At 42.3% G+C, this 7,035-nt stretch overlaps 2 long non-coding RNA genes across 2 annotated transcripts in view; one reads left to right on the top strand and one right to left on the bottom strand.

The window, feature by feature from the left end:
• Positions 1–7,035, top strand: part of LOC109368340 — a 23,093-nt gene that overhangs the window by 1,693 nt on the left and 14,365 nt on the right. The window lies entirely within an intron of this gene.
• Positions 3,842–7,035, bottom strand: part of LOC104911586 — a 25,226-nt gene continuing 22,032 nt past the window's right edge. The window contains exons 2-3 of the long non-coding RNA XR_002116290.2: positions 5,558–5,690; positions 3,842–5,017 (exon numbers count right to left, since the gene is read on the bottom strand). This is a non-coding gene — a long non-coding RNA (uncharacterized LOC104911586). The remainder of the gene's footprint in view (positions 5,018–5,557; positions 5,691–7,035) is intronic.

Genomic DNA, 7,035 nt, shown 5'->3' with positions numbered 1-7,035 from the left:
AGGTTCAGGTTTTCCTTCCTGCTCTGTCTGGAAGGTGCAGACAAACACAGGGCAAACGTGGAGCTGTTGCCGTTCCAATCTTAACAATATCCACCTTCTGACACACAGAGTGCTACCTGGAAGAGACAGCAACTTCACTGTTAGCAGCCCTTTCTGGTAAGCCTACTGGGGCTGTTAATCAAGATCGCGTCCTGATCTTGAAATAAGCCAAGCCTGTCATCTCTACTTCAGGATTGTTACTGTTCCATTTTGGGAATTGCTAGACATAAATTATCACAGAAACGTGTAAGAAATTGTCCTACGCGGAGAAGTTGGATTGCAGTTCTGACAGATGTCTTGAAGTTTCCCTTCTCTTGACAAAACCTTTGGCATAACTTCAGAAACTCTGCTGAGAGCAGACATTTAAGTGCCACGTTTCTGTAATTATCTCCTGTTTGAGCCTGAGTTTCACCTGATACACATACGACAGCTGGGCAGCAGCTCCCAGCTGCTCGTGAGTAGCACGGCACAGCTTACATCACCAGGAGCTCAGGGAGGAGGAGTCTGTGCTGGGAAAGGAAGGGCAGAAAGCTCAGTGTCAGCACAGGGAGCTACTTCTCCTGAATGCTCCTGAGGACTGCACTTATATCCATTTTCTCTGAAGGAACAAGAGAGAGCTGCAGCAAGCAGTGCTGCGTGGCTCTATGATGGCCCCTCGGAAGCACAGGCTGTCCTTCCTGCTGAAGACAGTCTGAGAAGGCCTTTCGGATGGACATTTTTTCATCCTGCAACAATTCCCCAGGCTTGAATGTGCGTCATTCAGGATTTTGTGTCCTGAGGAGGAACTTGAAAATCATTCGAGATGCAAACTCACTGACTTAATTCTTCAGGCCCTTCTGTCTCCTAGCCACTTTCCACCACCTATTCCTTCCTTGTTCTCTTTCTCTTGGACAACTCTAGTTCCCTACCAAGCATTTCCTAGGCATTTTTTGTTCCGTAACACCATCACTAATCCTATATAAAAGGCAAAGACCCTAAGTGTGGCAGTCAGTGTGGGCAGCCCCCTGACCACCTCTCAGAAAATTGGCTGAACTGGAGAAGAAGCTGGGAGGGAACAAAATCAGGACAGCCGTCTAACAGTGGCCAAAGGGCTGTTCCATGCCATATGACATCGTACAGAAGGAGAGCTTGGAAGGGGGAGTGAGTTGCTCTTCTTGCTCTTTTCCACTGCTCAGGGGGCCAGCTGGGCATTCCTTGGTGGGTGGCGAGCAACTGCTTGTGCATCACTTGTCATGTACATTTGTGTACGTACAGTCATAACTATCACTCTTCGTACACATATAGTCAGAACTATAACTCTTTATCTTAGTAAACAGTTTCATCCCAAGCCACGAGTTCTACTTTGTGGTCGTTTTTTCCCCAATTCTCTCCCCCCATCCCACTGGGAAGGGGTGGGACTTAGGCACAATGGGACAAAAGTGCCATTCGTCTTGCACACTTTCCATTATTCATGAACGGTTGCAAACTGGATAGACAAGCTGCAAATACACAATTTATCAGTTCACTCTCATGGAATGCTCCTCCATCTTCAGTTACTCTGTCTTACTTCCAAGGCCACACCGCCCACAATCCACAGGACCAGGACATCGGGGCCCTAAATGTTCTGAGTGTTCATTCAGAGTAGAAATACGAATGATAGTTGCTGTAGGTTAGCAGTGTGTGCTGTCCTAGGCATCAGTAAGTCTCTAGAGAAATCAAGACACAACGGGCTATTGCTTTACAATCACCTGGAAAGCATAAAGCTTGGTAATTCACCAAGTCCAGCAGAGTGCGTTAAACAGAGAAGTGCAAGAGTGGGAAACAGTTCTGGGCTAATACAGCTCTGGGGAGGAGGGCATCACTTGAATGTAACAGCAAAAACAAACAAACAAACAAAAAGAATAAAATAGAAAATTTCCCTTGCTTGCCCATGAATAAGCTTATATAAATCACCAAGAAACACATTTATTTTATACCATGCACCTCAGGAGCTGCAGAAATAAACGTGTCTGAGAGAGAAATCTGACTGTCTCATGAAACAGTAAGAAGAAATCAAATACGAGAAACAGCTCTAAACTCCAAATGATAAATCTTTCTATCCACCAGCTCCATATTTCAGAGGGAAAATTAGGACAAATAATAGTTTGGCTAGTCTATCAATGTCCTTCCTCTTGCATCTATCATCTTGCTATACGAATTTTTGCAACGACTTTTAAGGATAACATGAATGATTCTCCTCATCCTTCCCACAAGAAGCCTATTTGCTTTGTGGATCCGAGGTGTGGATGTGAGATGTAAGATGTACTTCATGCCAGCACGGGGTCGTCCACGGTGACCTGCAGCACATCGATCACACGTGCATCACGTGCAGCAGCACGGCTGCTGGGACATGGTCTGTACATCTCTGCACTTCCAGCAAATAATGGCAGCGCTTGCAGCGGGAGGCAGACATTAGATGGTTCTTGAAATTGCATTTTTCTTCATAGTGAAGAGATTGTTAGAAACACAGAATGGGAGTAAGAAGTATTGCTGAAGAGCATATCAAAGGGAAGCATGACAATTCCTTGCTGTCGATTAGGCACCTTTCCCATCTACGTGCAATCTCATACGTACCTCAAACCCCCTACCAGAGAATTTGGCACACACACCTACACCAAGGTCTTAGGAGTATCAAGGTCAAGAGTGTTAAATTTGACTTGGGTACTTCCAGCAAGAAGAGGGCACAAAGATAACTGCATACAGACATCGCTGGGTAAAGAGATGCCTTGGGGATCTCACACCAGTCTTTGCTCCTTCAGCAACGTGGCTGTAAGGACGGACCCGCCTGATCGTCTGAGAAGTGACCACGCAGACTGCACAGGGAAATGGAGGCTCCTCTGAGGGTCATCTGCAGTGATCCGTAGAACAGCTACTGCTGAAAAGCAAATGTTGAGATCTAGGTAAGCAGGAAACCGTGGCCTGGAGGTTATCAGAGTTGCACCACACACGAGGTTTATCAGGTCACTGTGACAACCCGGTGCACCGGAGTCTGGAATTTGCTGTAACGTCAAAAACAAATGAAGAGTTGCTCCCCTGGAGAAATTCTTGGTCCTGGATCACTGTCGAAGCCTGTTAAAGGTTTGAAAAGAAACCAAGGAGCTTCCCACAACATCCCAAGACTCCAGCTGCTCACTGTAACGTTTTAAAGCCAAAATCCCAGCTACCACAGTCGAGCCACTCCACTTCTCCACAAAATGCAGCTACCATCAAAGTTCCTTTTGAAAGCTACTCAATTCAGTAGATACCAAGAAAGCAACCTCCCTCCTCTTTCAGAGGAACAGTAAAATTCTATTTCTTCCACTGAAGTCTGACAAATCAGACTAGAAAGAACTTACACGCACACAAAACAGCTCACAACCAAAATATCACAACAAATAACCGAACTGCTAGGAAAATGTGGGTGTTCCTAAATGTTTGTGGCTTCCAAGCATCAGCAAACAGAACAGAGCAGGCTTATGGAGAATTTTCTTTTCACACAAGAGAAATGGACGAGCAAGACACGAATAAGAGGTAGCAGTCTGAGTGACAGGGCAGAGACAAGTTCCCTTGTTGCTGCTGGTGGCCTCAGCCCATGTCCAGGAGGAGCAGCCAGGAGATGTGCTGAGCTGGGAATCAGACCTGCTGCAATCTTGAGGCTGAAAGCAAGAGTTTAGATGGTGCACCAGTTGCGCTGTGTTTCTCTGGGAAAAGAGGTATTAAATTAAAATTAGATTCCCTAATAGAACGCATGAACCACGTGAAATTCATCGTAACAAAACTTCAAAAGCAACACAGATGAAATGTCTTTGGATCAAAGGTTTATTTCTAATGACACAGCACTGGAAAACAGAAGTTACAGATGACTTTTTGATACAGGATACATTATATATCTTAATTTAAAAGGATTTGTGAAGGTATGCTGCATAAATACCTATTGTGAAAATATGTTATGCTTATTTCTCAGAGATTAATTTTGTTGTGTTTTTTTTTTAATTATTATTCAGCCAATTAAATAAAAAAGTACAGATGAGCATCATAACAGTTCCCCTTCCAGATTATCTCACTGTAACTACTGCAGCTGGAAGAGGAAACTGAGCCATGCCTTCTCAAAGGTTTAGCAGCTTTGAAAACGATGTTATTCATCATCTCAGAACGAAAATGTCGCATTGCTAACATGGACACTGTTCAGTGCTTTGGCAATGGCAGCCAGTTTTGCTTTGGAACAAAATGTTTCCTGTAATGCCAGACAGTGAGAGAGCAATGCATGCCCTGATGACACCACACAGTCAAAGAACTGAAGTGAAATTGTTAAAATGCATATATACCCATATGCACTTATAGGTACACATTCAACTTCCTGTGCATAGATATTATGCGTGTCCAAAAGTAACTCTGAAAAACGTTGCAGCAGTTAATTACATTTTTTAAACACATGAAACTTAGGATAGTTTGCCCTCATTACTACAGGATTACTCATTAAATTTTCTGCAGTGCAACTCAATACAGTACACTCAGTGCAGAGAAGTTCAGGTTTTGGTACCCAGGAGCCTAATTTGGGATTTCATGGGAAAGGACCAAATACAGGATCACCACAGCTCTGACAAAGCACAAACAAACCTGGTGCCACGTACATGTGAACAAATAAGGACATTTCTGGTTTTATTTTGTTTTTTTTTTTCACGCACTGCTTCAGAAATTGCTAGCTGAATTGTTTGCACTCATGCTCATCTTGATATGCTTCAACAAGCTTTGTCTGGCACCAATCCGCAAACCATTAGCAGCCTGAACTACAAAAAAGTGGGCTCCCGTGTTACAAAGAGGTTAAAAACCTACTGACTGAGCTTCATGCTACATTCTGTGCCTGTGAGAAGAGCTGTTCCAGATGGCGTGTGAAGTTCTCCGGGAAAAGTCCTTTAGAACTCTTTGCATCTCTGTACTGAAGCCACTCAGATTCCTTAATGCCTGCCAACCAGCCAGCCTCCTGAAAGAAAAAAGACAGAGCATCTTCAGTCTCAGGCCTCTCCCATTCCTTTCTACACCCCAGGCCCGGAGAAGTGTTGGATCACATGGCTAAAAGAAGTGGAGATTTGGTTAAATAGCGCACTCTGATTTGGCACAGATTGTTTTCTCTGTTCTGCCAGACCGTGGTCTTGTGAGACTGACTGTGAGCATATTATATGGCCTTTATCCACCCAACCTCCAACTGAACTGAAAATTGCACAATCAGCCTCTGGAGTCACCCAGTGTTACAGCAAATCTGCATTTGTACAAATGCATGTGGAGATGTTTTCAAAGTTCTCACAGTAATATTGGGATACTTACACAGTAGGAGCATAGAGTGTGCTGGAATCATTACAGAATGCCACAGGTGAGGGGAAAAAAAGCAATCTTTTTCTCTGATTATTTTTTTCCGAGCGTTCTTTTCTCTCATTCCCATATTGACAGTCAGAAGAAATCACAGTTCTTGTTTTCTCTGCCATCATAATTTCTAGAAACTAAAAGTCGGTTGATATTCAACTACCTCTTTCAGAAATTCCTGGAAACTTCAGCCTAAGCCAGCTCTTGACATGCAATACTGCAATCCAAATCCTCAGCAGCACAATCACTCAAAAGGAAGATTTCTTATTGGTTCTCTTAAGTGCCATCCATTTTACCTGGAATAAATAAAATCCATTCAGTATTTTTTGCAGTGATCAGCCTACTTTCATCTCACCAAATGACTGACTCTGTGCTTTGTTCCTTTTAAGAACAGGACTCAGAGTAAAGTGATGATTATCAGGGAGTTTCTAATGCTGATTCATTATTATTCTACAGAAAGTACAGAGATGGAGTAACTGGCAGCACGTTCCTGAAGCTCATGTTTTGGAAAACCTGAGAACTGAAGTTTTCTACCATGCACAGAGTGGATTCTATTAAGGACTGAAGTTTTAATGGATAATAACTTCAACTCAATAATTATGGAAAAAAATTGAAGTCACTGGTGGGATTGGTTGGCTTTGAACAGGGAACACAGGCTGACAGCACTAGCTATGTCAGAATGATGGTTTTAGACAGATCAATATTGCAGGAGAAAAAAGAAACAAGACAAAACACTCTCTGTAAATCAACAAAGTATCCGGTAAAAGAGAAAAATTAAGTTTTATGGTGATGTTAAACACAAAGGGCAAATATGCACTAAGTAACAAAGATATGAGCAGAATGATCTCAGAAACATGAATACATGGAGCTTTATTTTCTCCATCGCTGCACACAATTTACTCCAATTAATCTAATGGGACTTGGATGCACACCACAAGAGAAAAGAAATTAATGGATTCACCAACTGAAGGTTATATATATTTAATACAAAACATTATAAGAAAAAGTAACTGAAGACAACCTATTTTTATATCCTTAGAGTGGTATTCTGCAAATACTGACAATCAAATCAGTTGAACAGCCCAAGAGGTATGATGCAGCACAGTTTGAGTAAGTATAAGAGAATCTGTCCCTGCAAAAGTAATGAAGTGTCCTAGTGAAAAGGAAAATAAAAATAATCTTTTATTCAGAAACAATAATAAAAAAGAATCAAAAACCAAAACAATGACTTGTCTCTTGTATTAAGAGAGAGTTCAGCTTAGATAATGAACAGTCTCTGGCTCTCCAAACACGCACTAGACAGTATTTGGGCATATTTTAAGAAATGTTCTTCATTCAGAGCAGAGTACTGGCTATCTCCCTGCGCAGGATCCAGACCCCAGCCTACCAGCCCCTAGTTCACTGGGATACTTTTCATCAACACTTTCTGCCACTACAGCCACGAAGTGGCTCCTACTAATTGTACAAGATGGGCTTCTCTTAAAGAAGTAGTCAAAAATTAATTCACTTGGCTGCAAATCAATATAGCATGTGGAATTCAATTGTTTAAAAATTAACCTGAAACACGCTGTTAAAACAAAATAAAATATCTGAAATGACATGGAACTGTGGGGTTCTTGCATCAAAGTGATGGCTGGTGCA

Source organism: Meleagris gallopavo, chromosome 6, assembly GCF_000146605.3.
Source record: "Meleagris gallopavo isolate NT-WF06-2002-E0010 breed Aviagen turkey brand Nicholas breeding stock chromosome 6, Turkey_5.1, whole genome shotgun sequence".
NCBI classification, from domain to species: Eukaryota; Metazoa; Chordata; class Aves; order Galliformes; family Phasianidae; genus Meleagris; species Meleagris gallopavo.
The sequence above is the reverse complement of the archived record's forward strand: the minus strand, read 5'-3'. Positions and strand labels throughout refer to the sequence as shown.